Source organism: Pteropus medius, unplaced genomic scaffold (genome assembly GCF_902729225.1).
Source record: "Pteropus medius unplaced genomic scaffold, Ma_sr-lr_union100, whole genome shotgun sequence".
Classification (NCBI taxonomy): domain Eukaryota; kingdom Metazoa; phylum Chordata; class Mammalia; order Chiroptera; family Pteropodidae; genus Pteropus; species Pteropus medius.
In genome coordinates this window covers 29,977,543-30,001,532 of record NW_024347791.1, presented here as the reverse complement: position 1 = coordinate 30,001,532, position 23,990 = coordinate 29,977,543, and the positions used below count along the sequence as shown (strand labels likewise).

General features: G+C 34.2%; 1 non-coding gene across 1 annotated transcript; it reads left to right on the top strand.

Moving 5' to 3' along the window:
• Window positions 1-1,419: 1,419 nt before the first annotated feature.
• LOC120615319 (small nucleolar RNA SNORA28) lies at window positions 1,420-1,543 on the top strand. The gene has a single exon (XR_005656233.1). It is a non-coding gene; the product is annotated as a small nucleolar RNA SNORA28 (small nucleolar RNA).
• Window positions 1,544-23,990: the final 22,447 nt, after the last annotated feature.

Below are 23,990 nucleotides of genomic sequence, written 5' to 3'. Positions count from 1 at the left end.
GCAATATTTGTAGTGATTTCATTCTTATGTATAATAGTTTAATACTTTTTCTATGAAAATTGTTTATGTGTTATTTATATAATTAAAAATGTCATTTAAAATCAACTTAAAATAAATACAATAATAGCTTTTAGAAAAGAAATATAATCCCAGGCTTAATGTTCTTTATTTAGTTACTATTTAGCTTTGTGTCCACATTGGAATATTAACAGTTTTCAGCTCTAGATCATCTTTGACAAAATTATAGTTTTTACCTATCTCTGGAAACACATAATATCTCTCACTGTTTGAGAGATATTATCTTCGAGTGCTTGTATCACACTGCTTTAACTATAGGTGCTATAAAATTTTCTAAGCCATTTTAATTATGCATAATTCTTAAGTTCTTTTTGTTGGCTATGATAACTTCTAGAGAATTTTGACATACTTGAAAATTAGTTCTATCCTTATAGTCTTTCTACAAGCTTAAAAGGAAAGAAACTGTTAGGCCAATTCCAGCCATATATACAGAAATTTATTAAGCAAACATTAACAAGTAGACATTAAAATAGTTCATACCACTTATTCTGTAAGTTCAACCAAACTCCAGCTCTCTGACTTTTTGATTCTTTTACTACACCTTGAATGAAAGTTTCACATAAGAAAGACATGTTAATATTGCAGAGATAAAATTCTATTTCCTCTTAGTTGATAACATAAATTAGAAATTTTTGAACCCAATGGCTGGACACAAAACCATTTAACGATTAAGTTTTATAAAAATTTTATGCTTTGATTACCTAAAGCTGAGTAATTCCTAATTATTTTAGTCAATTTACATATCTTGAATACTATTACTGAGAACTCATTACTAATATTCATTATGGTGTTTAACAAGCCATTAATTTCGCCAAGAGAAACATATTTCCAAGATTCATTATGCTGTTCAGAAAAAGGCTTAGTATTAATTGAAATATGGATAACAGTGCTTTTAGCAATTACTCCAAAGTTTAGATTTTCTAAGTTTAATTATAACTAAACACCCTTGGAATTCAAATTCCTGATTAGAGAAACTGACTAAGACTAAATGTAACATAATTTATCTAGCACATTAGCGGTGTCTTAAGTGTTTTAAGTTTTGTCAAAATAATAAATGTACTCAGTTTTACCAAATATACATATTAGGTATTAACTTATTAGGTAAAATTTATTGATATGATTGTGGAGGTCTTGGAATTCATCATTGTGCCATGGTGTTCTGACTGAGAACCAGTGGATCACAAGATATATATTAAGCTCTATTACTTTTTGCTTAAAAATATTTTGTTAATTTTATAGGTAACCTACTTTCTTATCAACTCCTTTGATTACTATATTAAAGGTTTTTGGTTATAAAAATATAACCCACCTCAAACTGATTTAAGAGTTCACATACATTTCAAGCAACACTCTGACAGATGATCAGAATTGTCTGACACAATTTGAGCTTTCTATAGCAAGAAAGTCAAACCTATTCCGGTGTTCTCTCCTCCATGAGACAAACCATTATATAGACTTAAACAGTGTGAAAAGAAAAAAAAGAGTTCACACATATACATACACACACCCAGTTGGGGAAAATGAGGGGATCCAGGATTGGCTTAATTCTGGCTACATTTTAATTGCTCCATTGGTCTCCAGGCCTCTGTTCTCTCTATGAATTAGTTTATCCTTAGACTGGCATCCATTTTATAGAAAAATGACTGTAATAATTTTTCCACTATATCATCCCAATTAGAGAGAATATATATGTCAGAACTGTGAACAGAGTTCTAGAGTACTCTTTGACTGGACCAACTTACTCACATTCTCCTTACTGAAGCAAATGCTGTGATTAGAGGATGGATTGTGATAATTGGTGTAGTCAAGGATTCAGCTTACTTTTCTAGACTGGAGCTTGGTTAACCTCCCTAGAATAGCACACAGAAACTAAGGACAATAATAAAGAGCAGGGGGTGGCTCCACAGTGTAGTGGTTGTACATCTGCTTTACACACAGAAGGTCCTGGGTTTGTACCCCAGGTGGAGCCACGGACCATTTCCCAGGTGCGCCAGGGCCAGGTGCCCTGGGTGCATGCCGCGAGCATGTGGGAGACACTCCGCCTTCAGAGATCCAGTCCTTAAGGGGAAATGGCAACATTCATGGGTCAGGGGTGAAGTGGGGCAGGAGAAGTTTAAAGAGGAGGAAAAGTAACTAGTAAGAGCAACCACCAACAATGAGTGCTTAGGAAGAAACAAACATATCACAGCAATTATTAACCTTCTACTGTCATCTTATGAGACTATCATGGTAAATCCTCTAATTTTAAGTAGCTTGAAGACAGAAGGAAATAAGTAATAATTAATTATCACATATTAAATAATTTGCTCATCTTCCTTCACACTAAACATGAGTTTCATAGAAAAAAATCAGTTTCTAGGTATTAATTTAATATACAACTATCATCAAAGAGTCATATAAAGAGGTCTTCAAAATTATTTTTTTGGTCATTCTAATGCCAAACTGCTAATAACTTTATAATATTCTTAAGTATATAGGCATTATTTAAAATGCCATAATCATCACAGAAATAATAAAGAGAAAGCACTGCATACTTTTCCCCCATAATGTATTTTTTTCCATATTAAGATAATTTAGGAAAGAGAATTTAGTTATACTGGTCTCTGAATTCCTACTACTTCCAATACGTTTTATCTTTTTTTCAAATAAAATTTTTATTTTTCAATTATAGTTGGCACACAATATTATATTAGTTTCAGGTGTACAACATAGTGATTAGGCATCTATATAACTCATGAAGTGAGCAACCAATAAATCTAGTACCTATCTAACACCATACGTAGTTAATATAATATTATTGACTATATTCCCTGTGCTATACTTTATATCTCCATGACTATTTTGTAACTATTAATCTGTACTTTTTAATCCCTTCTCCCTTTTTCACCATCTCCCAGTCTCAGGCAACCCTCAAAATGTTCTCTGTATTTATGAGTTTGTTTCTTTTTTTTTTTTTCCTTTATTTTGTTCTTTAGATTCCATATGTCTGTGAAATTATATGGCACTTGTCTTTCTCTGACTTACTTCACTCAGCACTATACCTTCTAGGTCCATCAGGAAATATCTTTTTCTATCCCTTTACTATCAGTCTGTATGTCTTTTAATTTTAAGTGAGTCTTGTAGGCAACATATGTAAAGTCTTGTTTTCTTATCCATTCAACCACCCTATTTTTGGATTAGAACATTTGGTTATTTTTCATTTGAAATACTTGTTGATAGATATGTAGTTATTGCTATCCTTTATTCCTATTTTATACATATTTTTTTCTTCTTAAAGAAACCTCTTCAACATTTCCTGTAATACTGGCTTGGTGGTGATGAACTCCTTCAGCTTTTTCTTGTCTGAGAAATTCTTTATTTGTCCTTAGCTAGGTAGAGTAATCTTGGTTGTAGGACCTTACTTTTCAACACTTTAAATATTTTGTGCCAAGCCCTTATGGTCTGAAAACTTTCTGTTAAGAAATTGGCTGGCAGTCTTATAGGAGCTCCCTTGTAGATAACTAATTGCTTTTCTCTTGCTGCTTTTAAGATTCTCTCTTTCTCTGTAAACCTTAGCATTTCAATTATGATGTGTCTTAATGTGGGCCTCTTTGGGTTCATCTTGTGTGTGACTGTGCTTCCTGGGCTTGTATGCCTGTTTGCTTCATCAGGTTAGGAAAATTTTTTGTCATTATTTCTTCAAATAAACTTTGAATTCCTTGCTCTCATTCTTCTCCTGGTACCCCTGTGATGTGAATGTTGATACACTTGATGTTGTCACAGAGACCCCATAAACTAGCCTCAACTTTTTGGATTTTTTTCTTTTTGATATTCTGATTGGGCATTTTCTGCTAGCTTATCTTTTAAATTGCTAATTCAGTCCTCTGCTTCATCTAATCTGCTCTCGATTCCTGTTAATATATTTCTTATTTCAATTATTGTATTCTTTATTTCTGACTGGTTCTTTTTATGTTTTCCATCCCCTTGTTAAAGTTTTTATGAGTTCCTCTACTCTTCCTCTAAGTTCATTAAGCATCCTTATAACCAGTGTTTTGAAATCTGCAGCTGATAAATTGATTATTTCCAAATTGCTGAGTTCTTTTTCTAGAGCCTTGGTCTTTTCTTTCATGTGGAATGTGTTTCTTTGTCTCCCTATTTTGGCTGTCTTCCATTTCTATGTTTTAGTTAGGGCTCATAAGTCTCCCAGTCTTAGTAGAGTGCCTTTATGTAGTAGGTGTCTTGTGGGACCAACTGGCATGGTCTTCCTTGGTCACCTGAGCAAGGTGCTCCAGTTATGTCCCTCGTTTGGGTCGTGTGTGCCCTCCTGTTGTAGTTGAGCATTGGTTGTTGTTTGCATATCAGTGGGAGGGATTGACCCTTGGGCTGATTGGTTGTGAGGACCAGTGGGTGAGGGTGCTGATCCTACGAAGCAGGATTTACTTTAGCAGGGCACTGGTGCCTGCCCAGTTTGCCCTTTAGGTGTGTCCTCCAGATGCAGCCCTGGGTGGTGCTCCAGCTCTGGTGCTGGTCAAAGCAGGCCACTGGGTGTGCCAGCCCAAGGGCCTCCTGGAAGGGGCCCAGCTGTAGGCCAAGTTCAGCTGCAGCCTGTGCACTTCCAGGGCCGCTTGGTAAGAGTCACCAAACAATCTGCAAATAGCTGCCACCTGTGCTGGGCTTATAGGCACCTCAAGAGGTCAACGTAGAAACTGAGGCTGGTTGCCGCTAGTGTGGGCCTTAGGGCTGTTCAGCAAGAAGTTCAGGGCATGCCATGGCCAGATTCTGCTTCTTTGGCTTTTGTGAGCCTTTGAGAGATTTTAGAGAAGTCTGCAGCAAGAGTGAAGACAGGACATTTGTATGGAAAATCCACTGGAGGCAGATTGGGTGGGCCTACAAGTTGGGAGAGGCGGAGTATAGGGGAATCAGCTGGGTAGAGCAACCTGGGTTATCCTAGTTGATGGAGATGTGACTATGTCAGCTATGGGTATCCATATGCTGAGAGGGAAGAGGGCTCAATAAAGGAACAATGGATACTGACAGCACCTCTGTCTGAGAGAAAGCTGCCCCTACAATCTTGCCCTGAAGACCAACAACTAAGCACCTCCACGTACTCCTCGATTAGCAGCTGTCTCAGAGCAGAAGTTCAGAGCAAGTGAGTCCATCAGTGGTAAATCCATGTGCAAGCCCTTTAAGAGAAATGTTGTTAACTCCTGCAGCCCTCTGTCTCACTCAGACACAATCTTTACTAGTTTTCACAGCCAGAGGTTGTGGGGACTTCTCTTCCTGGCATTGGAACCCTGGGCTTGGGAGCTCAGTGTGGGGCTGGGACCCCTATCTCCTGGAAGTGGGGGAGTTCTGCAGCTAAGATAACACTCCCAAACAACCACCACACACAGTGTGGGACTGGACCGTTTCATGTCTTTTCCCCTCCTACCAGTCTTGAGGTGACCTCTTATGTATGTCCCCAATTGTAGGATATCTGTTCAGCCAGACTTCAGGTGTCTCCCAGTAATGATTATTCTGCAGTTTCATTATAATTTTGGTATAGTCATGAGAGAAGGCATGTACAGCATTTACTTTCTATTCTATCTTGACTAGTTTCATCTTTATAAAAACTTGAGTGAGGGAATAGCATTTGGTCATTTGTGTTCTTTGACCTGGTCATACACTTTTACTTCCATTATAAAATTAATTCTAGTCAAGAAGTCTCATTTTTTCCAATTTGTTTAAATAGAATACATTTGTAACGTGACCATTTATTTGATTTAAATAATTCCTGCCCAGCTAGGCATACACTCTTATGTTGAGCTCCCCTTGCTTCTAGTAATGAAGAAAAGAAGAAAAGCTAATAATAATAGGTGCAGTCACATTTAATTACTAGAATTAATGTAAAGACTTTGTAATTACTTTCTATAAAGCTTTTTTTTTTTTTTTAAATTCAATAAAAGCAACCCAGAAAAGCAGCTAATTTCAGAAATCCTGTGGCTGCTTACGAAGGGTTTAAGCAACAGATGATAGTCAGGATCATTGGCTCTCTGAAAAACCAAGGGTGCCTGCTAGTTGTAGGTTCCAGTTACATTATTGGGAACTTTCAATTTAACTTGATACTTAAAATGGCCAGTGGGAGTTTTTCAATAAACTCAATCAATGTTGAAAGCAAAGTGCTGTAAAAAGCATAAGTAAACATTGATTTTAGATTTTAGGTCCATTCAGAAACTATTCTTGGGGAGGTCTTTACCACCTTGTTCATCTACAGTAAGAAATGACTGCTATGGTAACACATAAAACTGCACATAATAATTTTCACATCAGCTTTGTATCTATATTCTTGAATGATTCCTTTCTTTTTTTCAAATTATGTAGCATTTTTTTAGTAATCATTCTAGGACGAAGAACCTTTTTAGGCTTTGAGGCCTTGTGCAGCATGGATACCTAATTTTCGATATGGCTGTAATTTTCGTCAATGGGATAGACAACAACTCTTATATTTCGAGCACTTCCATTAGTGTCACTTCTGAATCCATCATTATTCAACTTATCTTTATTGAAATATGTTTTACTGATGGGGAAATAAATGGACTGTGAATTGTAGCCCCAGATGGCTTAGAAACATTCTTTATACTGAGCAAATTTTTAATGACTAAAAAAATTGACAGAAATACTATGAGGAGAAATTATGTATAATTTCAATGAGTAAGGGAATAAACAAAAACAAAAACATGAACAACGAAATCCTGTTCCCCAACAAAAATTTTGTTACATCCACCTGAAGGATTAAAATGAGTTTAGTCATTTCAAATAAAAAGAATAAGACTTTCCCATTCTCCCTGTTTCAGAGGACTTTCTGGTTGATTATTGGGCTGGCAGGATATGATAGACTGTGTGCTTTCAGAAGTGATTCACTGTAGAGAATGTCAGTGTGTGTAACTGAGCCAGAGTTCCTGAGGGAAACCAGGAACCTGTAGAGAAACCTGGCATAAATGTCAAGTCTAGAGGGACAGAGCTAGAGAGTAGACAAAAGGAAACATTCTACTCGGGAACCAGATTGCAGCTAAGGCAAGTTGTGAAGAAGTGAAGAGAGACAGGGCTGAGTGTTATGGAGAGATATTTAGCTGTAGCATACTCATAGCAATTGCTCAGAAAATTGTTGAACTGATTGAAATATTACTAAAACCTATTTCCAAATTTAAATTTATGTACTTATAAATAGTCATTTTTAAATTTATTATAAGTAAACTGCAGAATTGTTTGATATGAGTTGAAATCTCTTCTTTTTAATTTCTATTGATCTAAAGGCTTTTAGAGTCATCTTTTTGGTTTTCTATTTCAGAAGGCTGTGTCTATGTTTTCCTGTCTATCATTTACCTCCCCAGATCTTGCTGAACCTCATTTCAAAGAAATGAGGGGTAATTTCCTCATTTCTATTTTTTTGTTTTATCTTTTTAATCATTTTGTTAATTTAATGATATCTCCTTGACCATTCCTCCCTTTTTTGACTTTTTAAATTATCTTTTTCTCTTTGCCATTACTCCAATGGGACAGTATTTAATTATTAAAATTACACATTTTAGTTTTAAAATTTTCAAATTTATTTTGTGTTCTCTGAATTTTTTTTGCATTAAAATTTTCTTGTTAATGTTTTATGGCCGCAATAACTTATTAAATAATTCTGAGGATACAAATTTGATATATCTACAAATTTCTCCAGTTTTCTCCTTGATATCTGAAGTATTATTTTCTCTAAGATCCAGTGACATTGGCTTTCTGTTAATATTTAAGAACAAAGGGTTAGTTTAGATCACAGTTTATTCTATTTAGATTAATTTCTCAATATGTATTCCTTGCCTTTCAATCTGTCAGAAATACTTTAATATTGTTTGCATGTTGATCAATATATGTAGGTGTCTTGGGTTTTTTCTGTCACTACTCAATAAGGCTTTGTTTCTCAAAAGCCCTGTTTCCTTAATCATAAGGTTGACTGACAGTTGAACATAGATGGGAGAACTGTAAGACATGTAGGCAAGCTTTGGTAAATTTATGTGGAGGCCATCGGAGGCATGCTGTTGCTCTTACCCATCCGCTGATAACATAAAATAAAGTGAAATGATTGTGAACTCTTAACATCATAGCAAACTTAATTTTCTCTAGGAATGCAATTTCTGAAAACAGAGCGCCAGTTTTTGTCTTTGTTTTTTTTTTCTTGAGAGAAATAACAGATGCTAAAGTCTTATATACACTGAGTTGGGGCATGGAGGGTGAGTAGGGATAACTACTCAAATAGTCGTAACTATTAAAAGTTGACCAAGCAACTTTTACCACAGAAAACGTTTTAACTAATCTACCTGTTTTCTGTTCCACTATTCCCACTTTCAAAACTTATCTGTCCAAAAGTCATGGGCTTTTAAAAATTTTCCTCCCATCTCTCTTTTGGCCTTCTTTGAGTGTTAGATTGCAATTTCTTCTATTCTGACTAATTTTTCAATATGTGTGTCTTGATTTTTAACCTCTCAGAAATATTTTAATTGTATATGAATGTTGAGGACCCATCCTAGCTAGGAACACTGCACTCCTAACTGTTATAGATTTTAACATTTTGTACTTCATGGCAATAAGACTTAGGGAGAGCTGGAAGGCAGATAAGGTTACCTCTTCTGCCAACCTGACCTCAAACTTAAATTTTCTAGGATAGTATTTTAAACTCAAACATTGTGTTAGTTTCCTATTTTTTTCTGTAACAAATTACCACAAACTTAGTGTCTTATGATAGCACAATATTATCTCAGGGGCTGAAGTTCAGAAGTCTTCATAATGAATCTTATGGGGTTAAAATCAGCATTAACACTACTGAGTTACTTCTGGAGGTTCTATAGGAGAATCTATCCCTTAGTTTTTTCAGCTTCTGGAGGCTGCTTACATTTCTTGGCTCATGGTTGCATCACTCCAACACCTGCTTTCTTGTCACATATTTTTCTCTAACTCTCCTGCCTCTTTTCCTTTATAAATTCTCTTGATTACATTGGTCCCACATGAATAATCCAGGATTATTTTCTTATCTGAAGTTCCTAAACTTTAATTATATATGCAAAGCCCCTTATGCCAAGCAAAGTAACATACTCACAGGTTCCAGGAATTAAGATATGAACATCTTTGAGGGACCACTTTTCTGCCTACCATAATTATGTGCATGATTTTACTTCATCAACCAATATCCTAGAACATCATCACTAATTGCTACAGAAATATTTTATCCATTATATGTCATAATACCGCTGGCATGCCTTCCACCCAACAGGGGACAGAGATATAAATGGGAATTATTTCCAATAGAAAGAAAATTTAGAAGTGCCAAGGCTGAGCTATAACTACTTAACTTTGGCCATTTCTAGTGGTTTCCATGATTATTATTTTCTGAAGCCTGCCCATTCCTGTAAAAATTAGGAATACATATACATTTATTTATCAGTACATTCTTGAGATGGAAAATTTAGAAAGTCCAGATTTAAGATTGAGATGTTGATACCTACAAACTTATAGTCTTTGATATCCCTGAAACAATCTTGTCTAAACAAATGATAGAAAAGTGAGGAAGTCAGCTAAGAGAATTCTCATAGACTATTTAAGGGCCAGAGTTGAACCTGCTATTTCTCTTATATTCCCTGCATTATTTAGCCCAAATGTGTGTTTGTTGGAGCTCAGTAAACACTTACTGATATCAAAAGCAGCAAAAAAATTACACAAGTGTGTACACACACACACACACACGCGCACACACACACACACACACACACACACATCACTGGGAAGATGGGCATGGACCGTCTTTCTCAGTCTCCAGGGCTAGTTTCTTCCAAGATTCAGTGATATCAGAGCAGTTTATATTTGTGGTGATTCCTGAAAACAGCCTCTCTGCAACATGAAAAACCTTAAGTTACTGAAACTTCATTTTGAACAGTTTCCTTCCTAGAGAATAAAAACAGGACACAGAATGGCTATTCTCTGAAGTTCTTAAAGGCAAGATATGCCTTATAGCCACTGATTGTTGATGCAGAAAAAACATCTTGTGTGTGTATTTATTTATAATAAAAAGAAATTTTGCCTTCACAACCAGATTGTTCATAGAAAATATGTTGGAAACGAACTTTTACATTCTAGTCAAAAGAGCTGTTATCACCAGCACTATTCAGAGACCTGAAGTTGAAATCATTTTAATGTTGAACAGACATTCTCCAGACCATGCTAATCATTATTTATGAGTGTCTTCAATTGCTGAATTAAAGAATTGTGATACAGAACTGAAAAAAAAAATGTATCATTAAACCACTGAATTTTATAGGAAGACTGCAAAACCCTGGTGTGACACAAGCAGCAACCCAATGTGCTGTGGCAACACATTAACTTTGGAAGGATCTGCTCTACCACCACCATTTGACCCTGATAAAACAAAACAAAACAGAATAAGAAAACAAAGAAAACCCTGCAGAGGTACAGAATGTTTTATCTTTGAGCAGCATAACAAAAAATGACTATCACTGTTAGACACTGAGAAGTAAAATGCCTCCAAAGCTAGAGTAATTGACCATCCATAGCTACAATCTCTAAAATAAAGGGCAAGAGAGAGAAAGTGTAAAATGATCACTCACTCACAGTAGTTATTTTGTCATCTTTCATGGTTGGCTTTCTTCTTTCATAGAGAAAATATTAATATTATTTGGAACGTGAATTAGAAAAATTTTAAAGTGTTTTCCTGATAGCATAAGAGGTATTTGTTCTGATTCAATTCCATTTTTGTTTCCTTTTAATTACTTTATCTTATCTCTGCTTAATTTTTTTCATATTTTTATAGTGACAGACCAATATTTTTTTACTATTAGAAATTAAGTGGAAGACACACCATAATTTGTGTATACTTCTGCATATATTTCTGTCCCAGGAAATTGATGAAGAAAGACAACTATTCTATTGTTTTGGTTTGGCACAATAAGGGTTCCAGCAGCCAGGGGAGAGCTCCCTCTAGAATTATTCATGGCAGGGAGCTTTATCCCTGCAACCAACACTTTCTGTTAAAATTTCGCAGCGTCCTGACACTGGGCAATGTATTACCATTTCTCTAACTGGCCTAACAAGCTTTGTTTGAAATCAACCTTGGCAGTTTTTACTCTAAGTGTAAGATGGCCATCTACATCATAGGTGATGCATTAGTAATGGTCTAGTCTATTAAATTCAATCAAAGAATTTTCTCCTCTGTTTTTCAGTGTTTTATCAATTTAATTAGTGTCTATAACATACAGACAAGGTGGCCCAATAGGAGTTATCTACCAACCTCTGTATCATAAGACATAAATATCCTCAGGCAGAAAGGGGAGTGCTATTGGCAGTGCTATTCATTTACTTCAGCCCCTTATACCTAAAAGACACAACAGTGAAACGCAGGACCAACCAACAAAAAACATCAGCCCAGAGGGGGATTTCTCCCACAGGTTTTCAACTTTCATTAGTACAAGTGAAAAAGAGACTGTCAAAGCCACATTATCACGTGTATGTGAAGGCTGCATATTCTGGGGCTGCTTTTGAGGCCCTTTGTGGTATCGTAGGCCTTGTTGACATTTATGTCTTTTCAGAAGCTACCACCTTCAAGTGGGAGTCTTACGCTGCTCATGTCATGGGTGTATCACGCGGAAAATGGAGGGGCAGATAAATACTACTGGAATGGATTAAGAAAGGGAACTACTTCAAGTATTTGTAATAGAGGGGATTTATACAAGTATTTGATTATTCATATAATTGTGAGCTAATATCTGAAACACTTTGAGATTCTCCATATTTCCATCACAGATTGTTATGTTTAGCAAGCCACTGTAATCCAAAGGCTAGAGAGGAACTGAGTAGAGGCAGTGTTCCTGGAGCTCTGGGACAGCTGGAACAGGCACACAGTAGGCTTTTCCAGTGAGAGCTGGAAGCGCAAGAAGATGCAGCTTTTGCCAGAGAGCCTTTGAAGGCTGGAAGTGTGAGGGCAATATCCTGAATTCTGTCATCAGTCTTCCAGTTTATCACCAGTGTCTCCCATTGAAAAATTCCACTTTGCCACCAACGAACTGATGCTAGAGTTAGAAAAATGAAGTTGGCATAGATCAGGATCTTTGTAGCACAGTGAAGATCAGGGAAAAGGGAAGGAAAGGATGGATCTGAGGGCAGCCAAGGAGGTCTAGAAATAATTTTCATTGATGATTACTGGTTCTTGTGACCTATAACACTGGTCCTCTTTCTGAAGGGACACCTACTCCACCCATTGCCTAATTCCAACCCTCACTTTTAATGCCTTTTGCTATATGAACAAGTTGGTTAAAAAACGTGATGCAAACTGTATGAGTACTTGTGAAGCATAACAATTTATTAATAAAGAGTTAGAATAATGAATATAGAAGTACTCACATATTTATTATCCAATCAATGAGCATAAATATTCTTATTAGTATCTAGTATTATCTCTTCTTATTTAGGCCCAAGAATCATCTCTCTGTGTTCTTGATTTTTAAATTCATCGTGCCTTATTGTCTTAGTTTGCGTTGCTATAGCAACAACAACAACAAAAATATCATAGACTGGGTAGCTTCAGCAATCAGCATTTATTTATTACAATTCTGAAGGCTAAAACGTCCAAGATCAAGGCACTGGTAGATTCAGTGTCTGATGAGGGCCCACTTCCTGGTTCATAGATGGCTGTTTTCTTACTGTATCCTCACTTGAAGAAAGTGGTGAGGGAGCTCTCTGGAATCTCTAATAAGGGCACTAATTGCCATCACAAGGGCTCAACCCTCATGACCTAATTACTTCCCAAAGCCCACGGCAAAATATTATTACACTGGGAATTAGTTTTTAACATGAATTTTGGGAGAACACAAATATTCAGACTACAGCACTAATTTTATATCTCTCATTACAAGAAAAAGATGGACTCTATTATTACAGTTCCACACCTCTATATTCATTACATAACTTGTTTCTATGGAACCAATATGGACCTTCTTGCCTCTATATTTCCCTAATATTTACATAATGCTAAGGTTTCATCATTATTTATTATGTTGATCATCCCTCATGCTACTCATGGATGGTAGCTCCTAATGACTCTATCAAAGATTTTTACGGTGTTTTGTTGATGATAACCACAAATCAAGGTTTACCTAGAATATACAGGAAAATGTAAACAATAATGTTTTTTGGTCATGTTAAATTGACCTTTCAGAATTTTATAATATTAACATAATTAACAGAAAAATGTGTCTTTCAACAATATCCTCTCTAAAAGTCTTTAGGCCGTAAACACTGCATTCCTAGATTATGAACTTTTCCAATTTTGTCTGCATTCATGATTTTTGCACCCATCACAGAAGTGACAATAAGCAAGAATGTCTGTCCTTTGCTGTCTGGCAGAACTCAGGGCCACCCCAGGAGATGTTGGAAGTTGCCACATTGATTAGAAGGCTGATTAGTATCATGGAGCAAGAGTCTTAAATGCTTTCAGAAGAGATAGTTGTGGTTACTTGACTTAGTTTCTTATACTATTTCTCAAAACAAAATACCACAAAACTGGATAGCTTAAGCAATAGAAATCTATTATCTCAGAGTTCTGGAAGGTAGTATTGTCTTATTCTAAGGACTGTGAGGGAGAAATTGCTCCATGCCTGCCTCCTAGTTCCTGGTGGTTTGCTGGCAATCTTTGGTGTTCCTTGGCTGGCGGCAGCATAATTCAAATTTCACATAACATTTTCTCTGTGTTTCTGTCTCTATGTTCAACTTAACCCTTTTCAGGAGGACACAGACATATTGGATTGGTGCCCACCCTAATGACTCCATCTTAACTTGGTTATCTTCAAAGCCTCTATTTCCAAATAAGATCACAGGTACTGGGGGTTAGGATATAAACATCTTTTTTTTTTTTTTTTTTTGATGGAAGAGAATGACATAATTCAATGCAGAACACTATCCATGAAAGACAGCCTGATATCTGGTGTGGGTCTTGCACAGAAGGTAGAGTAACTGCCCCTGGTGTCTCCGATGGGCTAAACATGGAGTAAAAGATGCCTACTGCTACTCCTACTGCTCTTGGCTGCTATGGATGGGAGGAAGTAGCAGCATGGTTGGAATTAAATGGGAAAGAGGCATTTAAGCCCAAACATGTGGCTCAAGCCCAAGGACTGGCAAAGGGCTGATGGAGGACATGAGCTCTGAACTAAGTCTATGTCTGACATGAGTGCAAGTTAACCAAAATCATAGCATTAATATCATTCTAGCATCTTTATGTTGTTATTACATGAGAGAATCCAATTTTCTCATTTCATTGGTGGTATGAAAGTATATTTTGATTTTAATTGTCTGTTTTTACTTCTTATTGCTTATTTTCACAGGAATTTCTATGGTGACAAACACCAGCTGATCGAGAAGGAAAGAGCAATGTAATGACATCCTTTCATTAAGAAATAAAAAACTGAAAAACACTTCCATACCAACATGTTGATATGATGTATAGCTGAGTGACACATAAGTATGAAATAATTTTCTGTTTACTTTGTATTGAAATCTGTGATATTAAGCAGAAATTTTATTTAAATAGTGAATCAAGTAATCACAAGAACTGAAAAGAAAAATTTCATTTATAAAAAATAGTAAATAAAGTGGTCATTTTTTTTTCAATGTTTATGACAGCCTTCTAAGAATTGTCCGTAGGAACACATAACTTGATACTCTGCTCTCTAATTTAGGGGTACATTGAAAAAGAAAAGCAGTTCAGTAGAAATTAGTAATGTCAATGATGTAAAATTTTTCTTATTGAAAGAAATTGAAATTGAAAAGTATTTTAAAACTATCTCTGACTCAAAGTACAAATTAAAATATATTTTAAAAAGTTACTCTCAAAAGATAGGTTTTTCACTGGAAAGAAGATAGTTGAGATAATTTTTCCATCTCAAAGTATGTGAAATTTCAATTTCTAAGGAGGCTACATGTACAACAATGTAGTTGTCTACTATTAGTAGGTTTGAGGAAAAAATGTTTTTTTTTTTCTTTTAATAAAGACTTATTATTTCACTAAAAGAGTCATAGTTTAGCTAAATTCAGATTTTAATTCAGTGGTAATTCAGCTTTTAATATTTGGAATATATCACAGTCTAGAGGAAAGAGAAGATGAGTAAAAACATCTACAGCATTTTTTTTTTTAATCTTACAACTTCATGAGACAATTATATTATGAAACAAGTCTGGTTCTCAGCATTTTATAACTGAATACTAATTTTATCAGTATATCTAGGGCTATTCTTGGGCTAGGATAATCATACAAATAATAATAGATTAGCTTAAAAATCAGAAGTAATTTCAAAACTGCTTGGACACATTCAAATATTTAACCATGATCTCAGTTTATATCTTAACTTGATATTTTTATGGTTTCCTGCATGCCACAGAATTGTTTAATATTTTTATCTTGGCATGTAGCATACAGTGATTTTATTCCAAACATGTTTCAATACCTACCTGCTATTACTCTTCTCCATGACTGCTATATTCCAGAATTTTTTCCAGCTTTACCTTTTCCTGCTTTAATGTGTTAGCTACATTATACCTTCCAACTGGAGTGTTATTTGTTTCTAGAGCTGTTCCAATCTTTTCATATTCAGCTAATGTTATCTCCTTCATAAAAGCTTCTCCTACTCTACCTCTGCTTCCAAATGCAAAATAAAGAATTATCTCTTTTCTATATCTTTTTACTTAGTTTCTTGTTTTCATGGATTTTATTTCCTCTACGATTGCACACTTCAAAGATGGCAAATAAGACATCAGGACATACTTATTATTGCATTCTTTGTAGTTTTATTCAAAATGTCTTCCACTTAGTATTTTCTCAATAAAATAATTTTATTAAATATTCTGAAATTTAATAAAAAAGAAAAATTGGTTAATCATTTTGCAAATTTATTAAAAGACCTGACTGAAGCAATTTGGAGAATTTTAATTAGTAGCATTAATAAAATCTGGTAGTTTAATCCTCTACACCAAAAATAAATATTTGACAAGCATATATAAACATTTATCTTGCATGTTGGGTTTTCTAGTCTCTAAGTAAGAGTCAATGTATGGCTTAATGCTTGGCCCATAAGTAAGCACTCAATAAATGTTGCTTGATGGATGCCAGTGTCAAATTTTGACCTTTGGCTCTACTTTCCTCCCTCCTCAGACTTCAGACATGACTTAGCCTTCTGTTGACATTACATAGAAGAAGTGACAATTAATTAGGTCACAGTTTATCTTACATTGGCTTTATTTTAGTCTCTTAATGAGATTTAAGAAGCACTCATGTGTAATCATTCTCACATTTAAGAACCATCTGTTAGAATGTAGGTCACTTCCGCAGATGGGCAATCTCATTAATTTATGTTGAATCTTTCCAGCTTCAATGTCAGATTGAAATTTTTCTACTAGTTTCCAAACTTTGGAGAAACACCTCATTTGGGGTCTTTAACCATCATCTATGATCTGGAGAAAGAACCAAATGTACCGTGATTTACATAATTTTCTTACAATGAGAATAATTCACATCCTATGCAGTACAAGTCAAATTGATTCCACAGTTACACAGCCTATTGCTACTGCCCCTGGTGTGCCAGTATGTCATTTAGAAAGGTGGTAATTTGAGTCTTAATTAATACTGACTCAAATGATGATTCATGACAACTGCATTTTTTCAGAAATGATACATGATGAATCCTATTGTATTCTTATATCCTTATTCAATCCTAAACATTGGCAGTAACAAAGTTTGAACCTGCATCGGAGTATGTCCACAATTATCTGTAAAGAACAATATTTGGTCTGTACCTTTTCATATGCTTTGGCTTTCTACACTAGTTGAACAGTAATGTTATTAAAAACAGTCTTAAATTGTGTATTTTGTAATAATAGTACTGAACACTTGTACATCTGACCAAAGTAAACTTGAACATTTGAAATTTTTAGAGAAAGGCAGAATAACCCCAATATCAGAACATGACATTATAAAATATATTTCTCTCATAAAATCAGAAAATTACTGTCATACAAGTTAATAACTCATATTGAAGTGAAGTGGAGAGAGATCACTAAATGTTAGAATTAAAAGAACCATAGAGACTTTCTCAATCACTTCACTTTTCATTAAGGAACTATATACAGAAGTCTATTGTGAACTACATATAATCAACAGCTAATTATGGAAAATAAGGACTAAAATCAGGTGTCTAGTCCATCAGAACTGTGTGTGCATGAGCGTGTGCATGTGTATGTGTAAAAGACTTTTTTTGAGCCGTTTTAGGTTCACAGCACAGTTTAATGGAAGCTACAGAGATTTCCCATGAGGTCCCTGCTTCCACATGTGTATAACCTCCTCCATTATCAACATCTATCAGAGCGATACATTTGTTACAATTAATGAACCTACACTGACAGATCGTAGTCACCCGGAGTCCACAGTTTACACTGGGTTACAAAATAGGTGTTGTACATTCTGTGGATTTGGATAAATATATAATGACATGTATACTCCATTATAGTATTACACTGAACATATTCACTGCCCTAAGTATTCTCTGTGGTCAACCTATTCATCCCTCCCTTTCCTCTAAACCCTGGAGACCACACATATTTCACTGTCTCCATAATTTTTCTTTTTCCAGAATTACATGCAGTTGGAATCATACAGTACGCAGCTTTTGAGACTGACTTCTTTCTGTAAGTAGTATGCATTTAATATTTATGTCTCAAATCTTTTAGGTGTTGAATAGGTTTTACTGTTTGGATGTAACATGACTTATTTATCCATTTTCCTATTGAAGAACAGCTTGGTTTCTTCCACGTTTCAGCAATTATGAATAAAGCTGCTGAACATCTATATGCAAGTTTTTGTGTAGACATAAGTTTTTAACTCATTTGGGAAAATGACAAGGAGAGTGACTGCTGGATTGTATAGAAGAATATGTTTTGCTTTGTAAGAAAACACCAAACTGTCTTCCAAGGTGTGTGTACCATTTTGTATTTCCACCATAAGTAAATGAGAATCATTTTTCATAAGATATCTACATTAGCATTTTGTGTTATCAATGTTCTGGACTTTGGCCACTCTAATAGGTATATACTGTATCTCACTGTTGTTTTAGTTTGTATTTCTATGATGACATATGATGTGGAATATCTTTTCATGTGCTTATTTGCCATATGTATATCTTCTTTAGTGAGATGTCTGTTAAGATTTTGACCCATTTTTGTCAGATTATTTATTTTCTTACTGTTGTATTTTTTTTAATAGTTTGCATAACAGCACTATATTAGATATGTTTTTTGCAAGTATTTTCTCCTAATGTGGCTAGTCTTTTCTTTTTTATTGACAGAACAGAACTTTTTTCACAGAACAGAACTTTTTACTTTTAATAAAATTCTGCTTATCAAGTATATTTTTTACAGATTATGACTCTAATGTTGTATCTAAAGGCATTACTATATCCAAGGCCATATAAATTTTCTCCTATGCTATCTTCTAGGAGTTTTATAGTTTTGCACTTTACATTTAGATCTATGGGGCATTTGAATTAATTTTTGTGAAGCATGTGAGGACTATGTCTAGATTTATTTAATTATTTATTTTACATGCGAATGTTTATTTTTTCAAGCAACATTTGTTGAAAAGATTACCTTTTCTCCATTGTGTTGTCTTTGCTCCTTTGTCATGGGTAAGTTGACTGTATTTATATGGGTCTGTTTCTCAGTTCTCTGTTCTGTTCCTTTGATCTATTTGTCTATTCTTTCACCAATACAAAACTGTCTTAATTACTGTAACTTTATAATAACTCTTGACATCGGGTAGTGTCAGTCCAACTTTGTTCTTCTCTTTTAATATTGTAAAAGCTATTTTGTTTCTTTTGCATCTCCATATAAAAGTTAGAGTCAATTTGTTGATACCCATAAAATAACTTGCTGGGATTTTGATTGGGATCATCTTGAATTTATAGATTAAGTAAGAAAGAACTGACATCTTGACAATATTGAGTCTCTCTAAAAATATCTCTTTATTTATTTAGTTCGTTGCTTTCTTTCATCAGTTTTTCTCATATAAATCTGGTTCATATTTTGTGAGTACAAAATTATATACCTAGGTATTTCATTTATGAGATGTGAATGTAAATAGTATTGTGTTTTTAATTTCAAATTCCACTTGTTCATTGCTAGTATAGATGAAAATGATTGAGTTTTGTGTATAAATTTTGAATCCTATAACTTTGCAATAATTACTTTAGTTCCAGAAGTTTTGTGTCAATACCTTAGGATTTTCTGCATAAGTAACATGTCATCCATGAAAAAAGACAGGTTTTTTTTTTTGTCTTAATATATTCCTATTTTTTCCTTTCCTTGTCTTATTATATTAACTTGAACTTTCAGTACAATGTTGAAAAGCAGTGTCAAAAGGGAATATACTTGTCTTTGTTCCTGATCTTAGTCGAAAACTTTCAAGTTTCTCACTATTAAATATATGTTAGCTTTAGCGGTTTTTTTGTTTGTTTTTTTTTGTTTTTGTTTTTGTTTTGTTTTTGCAGATATATTCTTTATCAGTTGAAAAAATTTCCTTCTACTTTTAGTTTACTGAAAGTTTCTATAATGAATGAATGTTGAATTTTGTCAAGTGCTTTTTTTGACATCTACTTAAATGATCATGTGATTTTTTTTTTAAAGCACGTTGATGTGCTGAATTACAGTAACTGATTTTTACATGTTAGATCAACATCACATACCTGTGATAAATCCCACTTGGTTGTAGTGAATAATTCTTTTTATACAATGTTGGAATCAATTTTTTAATATTTTGTTTATAGTGCTCCTTGATTACTTTTTTAATATCTATGGGTGCTACTTTCTTTTCTGATATTAGTAATTGGTATCCTCTCTTCTTTTATGAATATATGTTTTCCCCAAACTATTACATTATTTTTTTCATCAAGTTATTGCCATAATTTATTATAGACATCAGTCCTATCAAGATTATCTTAAAGCAGTTTCATTTAAATTTTGCAACTTAATATTGATTATACATATTTTCTTAAGTTTTGTATGGTTTAGAGGCTAGGCTTCCTCAAATATGTACAGTAGTCCTAGAGAGAGAGAAAGATAGAGAGAGAGAGAGAGACAGAGACAGAGACAGAGACAGAGAGACAGAGAGAGAGAGAATAAGGAGGGGGAGGAGAAGGGGGAAGAAGAGGAAGAGGAAGTAGGAAGAAAGACAAAAAGATAAAAAAGAAAGAAAATGGAAGAACTAGAAAGTTCACATTTGTGTTATACGGTAATCCACTTTCCTGGTTTCTTCATGATTAAGGGGTTTCCTCAGATGCAGAATTTTTAGTGCTAAACTAGGAAAGTGTATGAAAACCAGGATGGATGTTCACTTACTTGTACACAGTTTTGATGAAAAAAATATATATGCATAGAGAAACAGCATCAAGGAGTAGAAAGCATAAGTTTTCCTTCCAGTTTCACGTGTGTTGAAACAAGACATGCTATTCCTGGATCAGAGACAAAGGTCTCTATTGCTCATAGCAAAGACATCAGTCGGAATATTGGCATTTTCTTGTGCTTGTTGCCTGAGTCCTAACTGCCCCAGGGCAGTGTGAAAAGTATAAGGATGCACCTGCACATACTGCGATTTGTGTTACAAGCAAGGAGCTCTGAGTTTAGCGAACCCAAACCTTTTCAACAGGCCATAAACCTTACTAATTTTTCTTCCAGAAGAAAACATTGTCTTTATTATCCTGGGCTGTAAGTATGGCTCTCCTTGTTTCTGGATGAAGACATTATCTCTACTTTCCAAGGCTTTTCACCAACAAACATAATCTCAAATAAATGCAAGACATGCAAAAATGTGACAGACTCATGGAGAATTGTCTCCCAACTTTTATAATAGATTTCTAAAACTATTATGAGATATACTTTCACATTTTTTATGGGATAGTAGGAGAGAAAATTAATATTCTCTCTTAAATATTTAATTATTTAATGTATAAGTATTGCAAAACTTTGGAATAAAGAATAGTTATGTTTGAAGTTAGGACAGTGGTCTAGGAAATTAAAATTGACATTAGTTACATACACGCATGAACACATACACACAACAACCATGATTTCATAGACTGTAGTCCAAATAGACTGTGGTTCACACAGTCAGAAGTGGTGGACAGCAATACTATATTAATACATATAAGAATAATAGAGACAGCTTCCTAGATTGTCTGCATATTGTTTGTAACATGATAGCAAATCCTGTGAATGCAGGTGGGCATTTTTTTTTGTCTCAGCAGTGGTTCTGGGGAGCTGATGTAGACGTTGTTTGGTCTATGGGAGAGTAGACTTGATATCCTCTCATGCACCTTCTCCATCACGTAGCCTTCTTTAAACATTCATTTTGCCTAGGACTAAAACTTCAGTTGTCCAAAAAGTCTTACATAGCCTTGTAATAAACAGCAATATTGCTGAGTACTGTTTCTGTTTTGTTTTGTTTTTGTTTTGCATCCTCAACATATAAAACAGTGGTCCTCAGTTAGAGACTTTGCCCCCACCCAGGACATTCAACAATATCTGGAGACATTTTTGGTTGTCATAATTTAGGGAAAAGGGTTCTATAAGCAATTAGTGGGCAGAGATCAGAAATGTCGCAAACACTCTATAATGCACAGTATAACCCCAAATTTCAATAGTATTAAGGTTGAGAAACCCAGATGTAAGCTACTGTATATAGTTAGCCACTTTTAATTCAGTGCTTAGCAAACATTTATTATAATTCTATCAAGTATTACCTTTTGTCACCTCTTCTACCATTGGTTGTGTGTATATTTTGAAAGGAGAGTATCACAGGTTTTTTTTTTAACATGAATCTGTGACCAGTAAATCAGATAAAAAATGAGTTTCTATCTTGAAGTAATTTAAAATATACAAGAGTATAAACTATTGTAAGTTTTGCTATTAAAATCTTTTTCATTGCATCCATTTTTGTATGACTGAAGTTAAGCTTGAGATAGGAAGAAGTTCATGAGGAGCTAAATCTTAGTGGATTTTTATTATTTAAAATGAATTTTTTAAAAAATAGTACCAATTTTTTAATAATCCAGGGACCATTCTTATTATTTACTTGCCACATTAGTTGCTTTATTGTTTGCATTGCATCTGTTGACACTTTAATTATTAAATGTTTTTCAGTTTATTGTATTTTAACATGGAGCATCAAAATCTTTAAAATTTATTCTATTCAGCATATATTTGGGCAGTAAATAACAGAAGAGCTATTACTATTGGTTGGTAGATTCAACAGAAAGTAGAATTCAAGTATAAAAAGTTTTATCAATGGCTGAAGATGTTTTGAAAAGTTTTATCAATGGCTGAAGAATCAGCTGCCTAGAATCTATAGCTTCAGATCGTAGTGGTATTTGGAGCAGGTAGGAGTTCAGAGTGTTAATCTACTTAGACAACAGCCTAATTTCTACTCCTTCACTTGAACCAATACAGCTTTATTCGAATCTGATATTCTATCTCTTAATCTCTTTGAAATTTCAAATAAATAAATTGAAAGAAATCGATCATCATCCTACAGCATACTTTTAGAGTTTCAGGAATTCCTTGGAGGCTATGAAATTGTGTGGGATTGCCAGTCTAAAATGAGAGTTCAATGACAAATTAGGAAGATAATAAAATGGACATGAATTATTACTATTGAAACATATATGAAGCTATTTGTAAACTAATTTTAAACTCTGCAATCAGTATATTTAATTTCCTCAACTGTGATAAAATTTTGGAATTTGTGGTGGATGTTTCTTCACTTATCTTACCTTTATTGTTCTGAAATCTTATTTTAGAAAATTTATCAAGTAACATGGTACATGTGGCTTACTCCAAATATATTTAAGCCTTTCTGTACTTCTAAACTTAGATGGAGTTGGTCAAGTGAGGGAAATCTGGGTTTTAGGTAGTTCTGTTTAGGAGCTATTAGCATGTTGTTAAAGTATAGACCATGGAGAGTTAACAATATGCACTTAAAAGTTAAACTATTAAAAAAAGGGTATATTATCCAAGAACTCGTACATTACTTTTTGTATTGCAGGTCTTGTAGCAGAAACATTTTCTTTTATTGTTATTTGCTTTTAAAACTTTCTTTAGCCACTTAAAGTAAATCCTCTTACAGCATAGTTTGCCTCAAATCCAGTCTAAGCTGTATATTTGTTTCCTAATAATAAAAAAAAAAGTATCATTTATCTGTGCTTCCTCACCAAAAAAATCTACTCAGATTGGACACCACATTACTTAGATATTTTTCTCATCTTTATCCCACTCTTTTCACTCCTTCTCCTGAGAACTTTTCTCTGATTAACTTCCTTAACAAGAATTCACATCTCGGGCTCTTCTGAAGACCTAAAAGTAGCTATTGATAGAAACAGAGATATTATTATTTATTTATTTTATTATTAATATAGTTACCTGTCCTCTAGAAAATTATAATATAAATAGCTAATATTGATTGGTAATTTTATGTATCCCAGGCACTAAACTAATTACTTAAATATATCTGCTGCATATAAATCACCCGAAACATCATAAGTAGTAGTTGCAAAAACTTTCTGCTATTTTACTGTTGAATAGACAGACACGAATTAAGTAATTTGCAGAATAGATGAATAAATAAATGAAATATATGTTGCATGCATCGCAAGAACATGTTTTATGTTCTATATGCAAAGTAAATAAATCTGAGATTTAAGTCAGTATTAACAGACATTTATTAAGATACCAGTTATGCTGAGAAGTTTGGTGAAATGTGTTATGGAGAAAAATAAAGTAGCTTAATGGAGATTGGGATACATGTGTGTATTCTTGTGTTT